This window comes from Sciurus vulgaris, assembly GCF_902686455.1.
Source record: "Sciurus vulgaris genome assembly, chromosome: 10".
NCBI classification, from domain to species: domain Eukaryota; kingdom Metazoa; phylum Chordata; class Mammalia; order Rodentia; family Sciuridae; genus Sciurus; species Sciurus vulgaris.
Genome location: NC_136470.1, coordinates 71,087,140 through 71,101,149, shown reverse-complemented (window position 1 = coordinate 71,101,149; position 14,010 = coordinate 71,087,140). Strand labels below are relative to the sequence as shown.

Below are 14,010 nucleotides of genomic sequence, written 5' to 3'. Positions count from 1 at the left end.
AAGCAGACAGCTATATTTTGCTAAGCTCTGCTTGCCACTGATGTGGGAACCTCCCCCCAAGTTTGGCTATGCTAGACCAGTAGCCAGAGACGGGTAAGATTTGTGAAGAGTTCATACCAACCTAAGATAGGCAAAGAAGATATAAGCTTCATTTTCCAATGACGGGTAAGGATGTTGCTCTTTCATGGACAACCTAAGACAGACACGGTCTCTTTTATAAACAAGAAGGGGAAGATGTGGTGGGCAACACCTGGGGTTGTGCCACATTATTCTCTACAAAGATGGCATCTGGCACTTTGCAGCGGGTGTGGAGTTTGTCTCTTGATGTAAACAGGAAGCTAAATATATTGGCCACGCATGACAGACTATTGTACCAACCACCAATGCAGATGAGTTCAGGCTTACTTCCCCTTGACCACAGACATCCTATTAGTTTGTCTACAAGATATAAGTCGGTGTTCTTCCTAATAAAGCCCCTTTTTTTTCCCACTCAAGAAAAAGCATGTGCTCCTTATGTCCCACTGGACGGCAACACAAAATGGATAAAAAACCTTGGAATCAGACCAGAGACCCTGCATCTTATAGAAGAAAAAGTAGGTTCAAATCATCAACATATTGGCTTAGGATCAGACTTCCTTAACAGGACTCCCATAGCACAAGAAATAAAAGAAAGAATCAATAACTGGGATAGATTCAAACTAAATAGCTTTCTCTCAGCAAAGGAAACTATCAGCAATGCAAAGAGAGAACCTCCAGAGTGGGAGAATATCTTTGCCACTCATACTTCAGATAGAGCACTAATTTCCAGAATATATAAAGAACTCAAAAAACTCTACACCAAGAATACAAATAACCCAATCAACAAATGGACTAAGGAAATGAACAGACACTTCACAGAAGATCTACAAGCAATAAACAGACATAAAAAAATGTTCAACATCTTTAGTAATAAGAGAAATGCAAATCAAAACTACACTAAGATTCCATCTCACCCCAAATAGAATGGCGATTATCAAGAATACTAGAAACAACAGGTGTTGGCAAGAATGTGGGGGAAAAGGTACACTCAAACGTTGCTGGTGGGACTGCAAATTAGTGCAGCCACTCTGGAAAGCAGTGTGGAGATTCCTTAGAAAACATGGAATGGAACCACCATTTGACCCAGCTATCCCACTCCTTGGCCTCTACCCAAAGGACTTAAAATCAGTATACTACTATACTACAGTGATGTAGCTACATCAATGTTCATAGCTACTCAATTCACAATAGCCAGATTGTGGAACCAATCTAGATGCCCTTCAATTGATGAATGGATAAAACAACTGTGGTATATATAAACAATGGAATATTACTCAGCCATAAAAAATAATAAAACTATGGCATTTGCAGGCAAATGGATGAAATTGGAGAATATCATGCTAAGTGAGATAAGCCAATCTCAAAAAACTAAAGGACAAATGATCTCACTGATAAGCGGATAATGACACATAATGGGGGGGTGGGAGGGGGGCAAGAATGGAGGAAGGAGGGACTGTATAGAGGGATAAGAGGGGCGGAAGGGGTGGGGGGAAGAAAAAAATAACAGAATGAATCAAAAACTATTACCCTAGGTAAATGTATGATTACAAAAATGGTATGTATAGAGAAACAAGATGTATCCCATTTGTTTATAATAAAAATGAATTTTAAAAAAAATTAAAACCTCATCATTATACCAAAAGGTTCCAGAAGGTACCTAATAAAACTCAGCAGTTAATATGAGTAAATATTTTATATAAAATTAAGGATTAGAAGAAAACTATGTAAAGATGATAAATAACAATAACAAAAATAAGAACAAATATACAAAAGAGCAAAAAACATTAACCACTTCCATTATCAGGAATTAGACATGTATGTTTTTATTCATCTTTGTTTTATGGATTCAAGTTAATAAACTATGACAAGTAATTGAAAGAATACATGTAAATACATGAAAGTAAGAAACTATTGAATTTTTTTCAGAAATAAAATAATGTAATAAGTTATCTAGGTATAAGGAAAATAAACAATAATAACTGTTGTCTGTTTTAACAATAACGATTACCAATAAAATTGGAAGGAAATTCCCTTTAATACTTTAAATTGGGAATTTGAAATCTACTAAATTTGTTAAGTCTCAGAACAAAGGTTTTATTCAGGAACACTGAAAAACATTTTATCTAGTAGTGAAGTGCTTAGGAAGACCAAGTATTTTTCACTGCCTTTGAACTTCATCTGCTTTAATAATCCTTATTAGTATGGGGATAATATTCATATATCCAATGTTTATATAAGAGAATTTAAACTAATACTGTTAGAATAACATTAGAAATATAGAGTTGAACCAGACACAATGACACATGCCTGTATTCCCAACGGCTCTGGAGGCTGAGGTAGGAGGATCCGTATTCAAAGCCAGCCTCAGCAATTTTGTGAGATTCTGTTTAAAAAAAAAAAAAAAAAAAAAAGGGCTGGGGATGTTGCGCAGTGTTTAAGCACCTCTAGGTTTTATCACCAGTACCAAAAAGAAAAAAAGAGAAATAGAGTTGATGTCACTTGTTTTTATTGTAGTTGTGACAATAAGAGCCCACCAGAATTTAGTTTTAAATAAGTAATTATTTGTTTATATACCTCAGGAAGCTTATTATTGTTCTGTGACTGAGCTAATAAAAACATTTCTTTTCAACTGATACTTAAAACTATACTAGTGAGAAAATTATTGATACATAGTAACAAACAAATGAGGTCCTAATTGTTAGCATATTTTTTTAAATAAAATATTCACCTCCATATCTCTCAAATCCCAGGTAAAAGCCTTACTACTACACAAAATCTTTGCAAAGAATCTAAGCCACATCCTCTTTTCTTCTGGTCACAGTTGCTTGGTTCTTGGAAGCTTTCGTGTCAGAACTGTTGATAGCAAGATGTCTTCAGGAAATGCCAAAATCGGGCATCCTGCCCCCAACTCCAAAGCCACAGCTGTGATGCCAGATGGCCAGTTCAAAGATATTAGTCTTTCTGACTACAAAGGAAAATATATTGTGTTCTTCTTTTACCCTGTCTACTTCACCTTTGTGTGCCCTACGGAGATCACTGCTTTCAGTGACAGGGTAGAAGAATTTAAGAAACTCAACTGCCAAGTGATTGGTGCTTCTGTGTATTTTTGCTTCTGTCATCTGGCATGGATCAACACACCCAAGAAACAACGCCGGGACCCATGAACATTCCCTTGATATCAGATCTCAAGCGCACCATTGCTCAGGATTATGGAGTCTTAAAGGCTGATGAAGGTACTTCCTTCAGGGGCCTCTATCATTGATGATAAAGGTATCCTTCACCAGATCACTGTGAATGACCTTCCTGTCGGCCACTCTGTGGATGAGACTCAGATTAGTTCAGGCCTTCCAGTTCACTGGCAAACATGGGGAAGGGTGCCCTGCTGACTGGAAGCCTGAAGTCCAAAAGAGCAAAGAATATTTCCCCAAGCAGAAGTGATCGCTGGGCCATCTTAGTGCCAGGCTGCACTGGGCACCCATGAGAACAAAAACTCTTTTGTATTTCTTTTCATGCCTAAGACATAACTTTTCTGTAGGGCTGGGGAGACCAGCCTTTCTTCTGAAGGTGAGAGAATGACCTGAGCTATATTATGGGGTTGGCCATCTGATGTATATGATGTACCAGTAGTGGGGCATCATCTCATTTTTCTTTTGTAGTTTCTATTCAACTTGAACTGAGGGGGGAAAAAAAAAAGTAAACCAACACCATGATTTAGCTTTTATTCAAAATTATCGAAGAATGATTACGGTACTTTGGTATCCCCCAATAAATTGTTTCTTTGTGAACAGGGATGCTTTTAATTTGTTGCCTGAACCAAGCTCAATGCAAAGATTAGACAGCTAGTATTTTTAAGTTCATTCATATAATTTGTGCATATAAAGCAGTATTTCCTACAAAATTACTTATTATATTTTATAAAAGATGAATAATTTTAATATTTTGTAAATGTTAAAATCTTAATCTAAAATTTTTTTAATCAATACATAATTACCTCTGTTCTTGGAATTGTAATCTCAACTTTCCATAGTAATGAAGGTGCATTTTTAATTAAAAAAAAAAAATCGGTAACTACCATTCTTACCCTTTCCCACTCAGCACCTTTGGAATTATTGTCACCAAATGCTACTGAATTCATATAATGCTAGAGCAACATAACAAACATTCACATGTGAATAATGTTATATGTAATTATTTAATTGAAGATGTTATACATATATTACTATGCATTTTAGTATGAATATTGCTAAATCTAGTATAAAGGTAGATTATTCTTTACTACTTGTGTTTCTTCCCTACCATATTATAAGCCACTCAAGCTCAGACTATTATTTCAATAGCTTTATAGGCATCCAAAAAACTACTGTTTTATCATATTTCAACATCTATAGTGAATTTTAATGTAGTTTATATTATACTATTAGTATTACCAAATCTAAGACTTATAATTGAAGAAATGCATATAAACTGCTTTGTAAATTAAGCATACTATATAACTTTTAGTACTAATGTAACAGAAAAATGCTTTCAATTCTAAGAGAACCAAACTCAAATTCACTTCTTTAATCTATCATACTACCACTATCTCTCCTCATAAGCATGTTTCTGCAAATCTTTAAAGAAACAATCTAGTTATGTATTAACAGATTCAATTCTTGCTACTGTAAAGAATATATACCTATAAATATACACTGATGAAAGTAATATAAATACAAACACATTGATAACATGAGTTAATCATGGGAATACCTCTAAAGGGTATTTTATTACTTTATTATTCAATGAAGGACACAAAACTGAAGGATAAAACAATCTTGTGGTCAGTAGTTCTCTCCAAAGTACTTCCACTGGTGCTTTTCATCTTAGGTGATTTTACCATATGGCTCATATATTTTGTTTTTATTCTAGGCCCTATTAACAGTTTTAGTGTCTTCAGTGTTCTTGCTTCAATTCATTGTACACTTTGACTACATCATTCTTCCGTATCTTTCAAATCAACAAATCACCACCAATAACATCAGTCTCAAGTGAACACAACTCATCATTATATATTACTAGACACTTTCAAGAACTGAAATTTGGCACTCCTTCTATTCCCTTAGGCTACCTTTTTCTGTCTTAAGTTCTACTCTTTCTTCCTACCCTAGTACTTCTGCTTAAACTCTTTTACTTGTATGAAACTTTTATTTTCTTCCTGGCTACACCAGCCTCTCTCCTCAGACTAGTTAATATCTAAATACATAGCTACTCAATACAATTCTGTATTGTGCTTTAAAGATATAAATACCTCTTTTATTGAAACTATTGTCTGTGTCTATATAGCTAATGAATTTCTTTAAAGATCTTTTTCATTGTCACAATAAAAATGGAAATTAATAGTCACAAAAATATTTGGGCTTTAGGAAAAAAGAAAAACCACTTTTTAAAAGAATGGAAATGCTGTGAAGCAGAACTACAGAGACAGAATGACATAGAGGAATATTGTGTTCCAGGAGGCAAGAGACCAAGTTCGGGTTCCAGCTCTATCACTGACTAATCTGGACACAGTACTTGACCTCAACTTCTGCATCTATTCAAGAGTAACCTAAATGATTTTAAAGTCTCCCCCAATCCCATCCGCTATGATTTGGATACAAGATGTTCCCCAAAAAGTTCACTTGCAGGAATGTTCAGAAGTGACATGATTAGAATGAGTGTAATTTCATCAGTATATTAACCCATTTGATGGATTAGTAATTTGAATGGACTCCTGAGTATTTACTGTAGGCAGGTTGGGGCATAGCTACAGGAAATAGGTCGCTGGGGGTGGGCATTGCTCTGGGGATTATATTTTGTCCCTGACTCCTTGCTGTATCTCCTTGCTTCCCTGCTGCTATGAGCTGAACACCTTTCCTCTACCATGCCCTTTTGCCATGATGTTCAGTCTTTCCTCAGGATCAGAGAAATGGAGCTGGCCTATCATAGATTGAACCTCCAAAACCATGAACCCAGATAAACTTTTCCTCCTGAGTTTTTCTTGTCAGGTATTTGGTCACAGCAGCACAAAGCTGCCACATATCTATACTCCTACAGTACAACTCGCACTAAAACGCAAGTGAGAATTTGAGAACACAATAAACAAATGAATATTTGTATGTTTATTTTTCTTTTTTTATTTCTGTAATAGATTGAATCTTCGGGCACTTAACCACTGAGCCATATGCCCAGACCATTTTTTCAGTTTTTTATTTTGAGACAGGGTCTCACTGAGTTGATTAGCACATTGCCTTTGCTGAAGCTGGCTTTGAACTTGTGATCCTCCTACCTCAGCCTTCCAAGCCACTGGCATTCACGTATTTCTTAATAAAAGTATATTCCTTAAAAGAAACAACAATAGACTTATATTTAGCATATATTCCCAGATTCAAAAGGACTAATTATGTTCCTAGCTATGGTGTTAAGACTACTGAAGATGATTTACTGTTGATTTAGTCTGATGCCCTGTTGCCGCCTGCAGCAACAAGACCGTGGAAAAGAATCGGGAGGCAGACTGGGAATGAACAACTTCTTTATTTTTCTTTAGTGATGCTTCCTTGCTTGCCTCTCTTTGCCTTGTAGACGCCTTGGTGCCAACACCAGCTCTGCCTTCCTGTCTCAATCTTAAGGCCTCTCTTTGCCTTGTGGGACAAGATACTGGTGGTGTCTTCCTGGTCCACATGCAGGTCTTGTGGGCTGAAGTGCCGGTCTCGCATAGAGTGGCGCCCCCAGGAGCCTGACGTTCCCGCATGCTCCATCATTCGACGCCTCATGCACGAGGTTGCTGGGGCCGCTGCGCAAGCACAGCCAGGGCGGCTTGCACGTGTAAGGGCAGGGGAGGAGGCACCAAGCGCCAGCCGGTGGGCGCGTCCTCCCGCGTGCACGTGCATGGCCTCCTCCCCAAACAGCTACGAGCATGTCTCTACATCTCCCCCTTTTTGTTTTAAAAGGTGAAGAAAACTTTAATGGATGCGTGATAGCTATCACTACATCTGGATTGACTATGCCTGTCTTAGGCGTCCACATGTCTTACTGACATTCTTACCCATCATTGGATTGCCAAGAAGCTTGATATTATCGTCTTGACTCCTGTCTTAGGTTGATATGTCAGTCACACGAGACTCCCGTCTTTGACTACCAGCCATCCATTTGAGACAGCCAAGCCTGAGGAGAAGTTCCACTTTCTAATGCGGCAAGTGTGCATCATCTTGGTGTTTATCAATGGCTGAGTGATCATTGACTTGTCTGATGAGTCTCGGCACCCACACCAGAGTGATTGCATCCTGTGGAAAGATACTAACAGATCCTCGCCCCCATATTAACACCGGGTCCAGACCCTTCCACGTCCCTGTAAGGACATCTTTCCAGCAGGCTAGTGGTTTGTGCTGTTGTGTAGGATTCCAATGCCCTGAGGAGTTACATGTTTACATTTCAAACATTTCTCTGATATCCAGTTCCATAATTATTATTGTAAGTGTAAGTAGACATTAAGTATATGAGGGCCAACTTTCTTCTTTATATGATACCTTCTTAAATCTCAGGGGACTTTTTCACCTTTCCTTATAAAAAATTAAGATCTAACTTCACGATTTATTTACAGAAACAGCTTTTTTGCCCCCTACCAAAGAAGTAATAGAGTCTATGTCTTTATTTGTATTTCTTAGTCTGTTGCCAGTTGCAAAGAACTGGAAAATGACACCATTTCTGTTATTATATGTAATAAACAATGACAACAATGCACACTATCATTGCCAAAAAGGCTGAGGTCACCACCGTATGTTTAATGTGTACCAGGTACAACGAAAAACATTTTATACAGACTAGCTCATTTATCTCTATAGCCCCCATAAGATAGGTGATGTCACTACAAATGAAGAAATTGGGGCTTAGAAAGGTTAATTTGTTCAAGGTCATAACTGAATACATATCCAATTAGATAACATTGAGTAAGTGCTATGCAGCTCTTCAGTATTCTAATTCCATCTCAAGATGAGAGAACTTCTTGACTTATCTCTAATAAGATCAGAGATAGAAATAGCATTCAAAGTAATAACGGAGCTTCAACTTGAGGTAGACCCAAGATCAGTTATTGAGTTATACCAACCACAGGATAATAACCAAACACTTGCACTTCTTACTTCACTAATGGGTATAAATAACATCAAGTGATTCCTTTGCTTCAGGCAGAGGAGGAGGAAGAAGAGCAGGAGGAGATAAAGTAAGGCTGTGTCAAAAGGGGAGGAGCAGTGGATATATCAGATCTTTAGGAGAGAGAGGGTTTGACAAAATAGAGCATTACAGACAAGTAAAATGCTATTACCTCCTATTCCAGAGTCATTTTGGAATAAGCTCAGTCACAGTGGAGTAGAAATATACCAATCCACATAATTCATTACAGTTCTTATGGCTTTAAAACTCAAGATATTTGTAAAAATTTAAAGTATTAGTTTATTAACTTTCCTGAAATGTATGAAGACATTTCATTTTATAAATATAGGACAGGAAAAATTAAGAGCATTAGTGATAGTAAAAGTCTAGGTGGTCCAAGGTACAATAAAATTGGATATAAGGGACTGGGGTTGTGGCTCAGTGGTAGAGTGCTTGCCTAGCATGTATAAGACACTGGGTTTGATTCTCAGCACCTCATGTAAATAAATAAAATAAAGGTCCATCAATAAACAAAAAAATTTTTTTTTAATTTTAAATGGATATAAGATCTCAAAACTTTATTAAGATTGGGAGGATATAGGGACAGGCAAGATGGCTGAACAGAGGCACTCAGCACTCACATGCTCCTCCACAAAGAATCAAAGCAACAGGTATACAGTTGCATGTTAGGGTGAGAGAGTAAGGAAGAACACTGGAATTTAACAGCAGGAAAAAAAAGGAACCTTATCAAATCCAGAGACCTGGAACAGCAGCATAGCAAGAGAAACAAAATATCCCTGTACCTGCTGACCTGGTTCCACAGCATATGGATGGTCCCCACCCTAGAGGTAAAGGTGAAATTCAGAGGTCCAGCAAATTCTATCAGCACAGATACTGGCAATCCTAGCTACTGCAAAATTTCAAAGTCCTTGTAGGCTTTCCACCTAAATAAATGAGGCCTGAATTCAGCACAGTGGTTTGGCTTTGGAAAAGGAATTCACTTCATCTCCCAGCAAAACCACAGGGTGTGGAACCAGGAGCCAACTTGAAAAGGGGCCTATTGTCTGAATTTGGATTGCTCTAGAGGTCGGACCCCTTGCATATTCCCATGTATTACAGTTTTGATACCAGGTATCTCCCAAAAGCTCATGTGGGTGACAATGCAAGAAAGTTTAAAGATTAAATGATTGGACTATAAGAAGTTTAACCTAGTCAGTGCATCAATTCCATGATAGGGATTAACTCTGGGTTAACTGTAGGAAGGTAGGGTGTGGCTAAAGGAGGTGGGTCCCTAGAAGCATACCTTTGGCATATATTTTGTTTCTGAACAGTGAGTTCTCTCTACTTCCTGATGTCATGTCCTCAGCCAGTTTCCTTTGCCACAACACTTCCACCATGAGGTTCTGCCTCACCTTGAACCTCAGGAAATAGAGTTAGCCATCTATGGACTGAGACCTCTGAAACTCTGAACCCCAAAATAAATTTTTCTTCCTCTAATTGTTCTGTTCAGGTCTTTTGGTCAGAGCAGAAAAAAGCTGACTAAAATACCATGTCTGTGACCCCACAGACATTTATTCCACTGCACTGGCTCAGTGGACAGCTGACTCATAAGCCAGACTGGGCTTGATGGAAAAAGTGACACAAGCCTGCAGAAAGTACTACAATGTGGGGAATGGGTATTGTGGTGCAGGGGACCAAAGAATGCCATTCTCAAGAACTGGGGGATCCAGAGGCCTGGTCTCTGAGACCAAGATTGTAAACAATTACATATAGAATTGAATGTGTGCCAAAACTGAAGGTAATTTCCTGTATGGTTTCTGCAATTCCTCTCCCAGCAACAAGCACAGGCATCTGTCCCTAATAACAGAGAACTCAGGTTCCATTGCTTCTCCACCCAAAGAGACATGCTGAAGCAGTCTAGAGCAGTGCTGCCAAGATTTTGACTGTAGCCCTACCTCTGGGGTACATAGTCTAAGGTGCAAAGAGAATCTCTGCATGTAGCTGGCCACATTCCACTCTCACTTGTTCCTGCCTCAACTAAAAGGAATTTTACTTGGCTCTAGGCACAGCCTGTTCCCAGTGGATCCCAGGAAGGCACTACAACTTAAAGAATTGAGGGGAGAAAATACCCTAGCCATTGCCCAACACCTGGAATGCAGAGCCTAAAAGATCTGGAGAAGACTTTACCCAGCAGGTCAGTCATATTTTACACTTGCTTTCTCCGGTGAGCACCTGAGTGGAGAGAAATTTGTCTTGTTCCAGCCATGTCCCACTCCCACTCAATCCTCGGTTGGGCACAACAATTGAAATAATAGGGGGGAAAAAAATTTCCCTATTTCCAGGCATATACAACTGGCAGGGCTGGGAGGGTCCTGGGGTTTGTTTCCTGGCAGGCACACCACAGTTGCAGTAGAGAGGAATATAATGTTGCTGTCTCTGCAAATATGAAGTTACCCTGAATTGGTTACTTCATTAAAACTTCCTTGAAACAAATGAAAATGAAAGCACAACATACCAAAACCTATGGAATAGGTCAAAAAACAGTACTAAGAAGGAAGTTTACAACAATGAATGCCTACATCAAAAAAACAAATACAAAGATTTGAAATAAACAGTCTAATAATGCACAAGGTTTTAGAACAAACCATATACAAAATTAGAAGAAATAATAAAGATCAGAGAAAAAATAAAGGAGTCTAAAATAACAATACAAAGGATCAATAAAATAGTTGGTTCTCTGAAAAAAATAAAATTGATAATCTTTAGCTAGACTAATGAGAAAGTGCTCACTTAAAATTAAAGATGAAAAAGAAAACATTATAAAAGATACAACAGAAAATGAAAGAATCAATAGAAATTAGTTTGAAAAACTGTATGTTAACAATCTGGAAAATCTAGAAGAAACTGACAAATTTGGGGACACACATAACCTACAAAAATTGAATCAAGAGGATATTTGAAAACCTTGAAAGACCAATAAGAAGTAATAACAAAGGAAAGTCCAGAGCTACATGATCTCACTGCGGTTTACCAAACCACCAAGGACCTACACCAATACATGTCAAACTATCCCATGAACTGAAAGGGAAAAAAATAATAACCCTTCCAAACGCATTCTATGAGGTCAGCATTACCCTGTTAGCAAACCTGACAAAGAACAAAAATATAAAACTATTTTACAATATCCCTGATGAACATGATGTAAAAATCCTCAACAAAATACTAGCAAATCAAATTTAACAGCATATCAAACCATGATCCAAGTAGGTTTTATTACAAAGATACAAGTATGGTTCATAATATGCAAATCAACAAATACTGCACATAAACAGAATCAAGAATTTAAAAAAATAAAGAATGATTTTTCTGTACAGAATTCCAAACACACAGGAAACAATAATTTCAACACATGCAAAAAAAGTATTTGATAAAATTCAATATCCCATCATGATTAAAGTCCTAAACAAATTAGGTATAGACATACCACACCTCAATGTAATAAAGGCTAAATATGACAAACCTAAAGTCACCATCATACTGGAGAACTGAAAATATTTCCTCTAAAATAAGGAACAATTCAATGGTGCCCACTCCCACTTATTCAATATAGTACTAAAAACTTTAGCCAGAGCAATTAGGCAAGAGACAAAAGGCATGCAAATCAAAAAGGAGGAAGTCAAACTATCCCTGTTTGTAGATGACAGAATTCTACACATAGAAAAATCTTAAGATGCCACCAAAAACTCTCAGAACTGATAAATGAATTCAGTAAAATTGCAGGATGCTAAAATTACAAAAATTATATTTTTTCTATATACCAATAATGAATCTGCTAAGAAAGAAATCATGAAAGTAATATCATTCACAATAGCCATAAAAGATAAAACATCTAGGAATAAACTTAATTAAGGAAGTGAAAGACATCTAAAACCAAAATTACAGAACAATGATGAGAGAAATTGAAGATGATAAAAGGTGGAAAGACCTCCCACGTTCCTGAGCTAGAAGAACTAATATTTTTTGAAAGTCCATACCCCCAAAAGTAATCCATATATTCATTGCAATTACCATAAAAATACCAAAGACATTCTTCAGAGAACTAGAAAAAGCAATCCTAAAATTCATATGGAAGTACAAAAGACTGCAAATAGACAAAGCAATTCTAAGCATAAACAACAATGCCAGAGGCATCATAATACCTGATTTCAAGACACTCTACAGAGCCACAGTAACAAAAACAGGATGGTGCTGGCATAAAAATAGAAACATACACCAACGACACAAAAATCAAACCCACACATCTATAGTTAACTGATTCTCAACAAAATTGCCAAAAACATATATTGGAGAAATGATAGCCTCTTTAACAAACTGTGCTAGGAAATCTGGATATCCATACACAGAAGATTGAAATGTGACACCTATCTCTTTCCACAAAAGTCAACTTAAAATGGATCAAAGACCTTAATGTAAGACCTGAAACTCTGAAACGTGGTGTGGGTGGGGGGCACAATTCAAGGTGTTGGAATTAGTACCAGCAATGTTTTTTCTGTGCAGAACTCCAAATGCACAAGAAACAAAAGTAAAAATCAACAAATGGGATATCAAACAAAAGTTTCAGTACAGCAAAGCAAACAACCAACACAGTGAAGAGACAATCTACAAAATGGTAGAAAATCTTTGCAAGCTATTATCTGACAAGAGAGTTAATCTCAAAAATATATAAAGAACTCAAAAAAATTAACAAAAGGACAAGTAATCCAGTAAAATATGGGCAAATGAACTGAAGAGTCATTTCTCAAAAGAAGAAATGCAAATGTCCCACAGATATGTGAAAAAATGCTCAACATCTTTAGACATCATGGAAATGTAAATCAAAATTTCAGAATTTCTATTTCAACCCAGTCTTAATGACTATTATGAAAAAAAAAAAAAACACAAGAAAATACAAACACTGAAAAGGATGTTGCAGAAAAAGGAAACTTTGTGCACAATATATTGGTGGGAATGCAAATTAGTATAGTCACTATGGAAAACAGTATGGAGTTTCCGTAACAAACTAAAGAACTACCATATGGTTCAGCTATCCCACTCTGGGTATGCATCTAAATGAAATGAAATCAGCATATAAAAGATATACCTGTACTTCCATGTCTATTGCAGTACTATTCACAATAGTTAAAACACTGAAACAGCCTAGGTGCCTATCAACAGATGACAATATGGTATATATCTACAATGGAGTATCATTCAGCCATTAAGTATGAAATCCTATCATTTGCAGCAAAATGAATGGAACTGGATGGATGACAGTACGTTGAATGAAACAAATCAGATATAGTAAATACTGCATTTCTCTTTCATGCATGGAAACTAAATATTAATAACAACAACAATCTGAAAGTAGGAGGAGGATTACTAGTAGAAAATAAGAAAAGCACACTCTGCGGGGTGAGGTAGAGAGGGGTAGATGGATATGATCAATGAATGATTTATCTATGTATAGAAATTATTTCAAAACAAAAGTTTTGAAAATAAAGTAAAATGTCCCTATTATTTTTTAAAATATTGTTTTAGTTGTCAATGGATCTTTTTTATTATTTTATTTATATGTGGTGCTTAGTATCAAACCAGGGCCTCACCCCTGCCAAGCAAGCACTCTACCACTGAGCCACAACTCCAGCCCCAAAATATCCCTATTATTATAAAGTTATATGTCTGAAGAGATGAGAAAGCCTGTTTTGTGTGAATTCCTTTTTTGGCAGTCTTAAT

The 14,010-nt window shown here is 36.9% G+C and overlaps 1 protein-coding gene and 1 pseudogene across 13 annotated transcripts in view; one reads left to right on the top strand and one right to left on the bottom strand.

Moving 5' to 3' along the window:
• The window catches only part of STXBP5L (syntaxin binding protein 5L), a 452,269-nt gene that overhangs the window by 392,552 nt on the left and 45,707 nt on the right, over positions 1 to 14,010 (bottom strand). The window lies entirely within an intron of this gene.
• Positions 2,888 to 3,751, top strand: LOC306670753 (peroxiredoxin-1-like; annotated as a pseudogene). Its single transcript has one exon. The product of its transcript is annotated as a peroxiredoxin-1-like (transcript).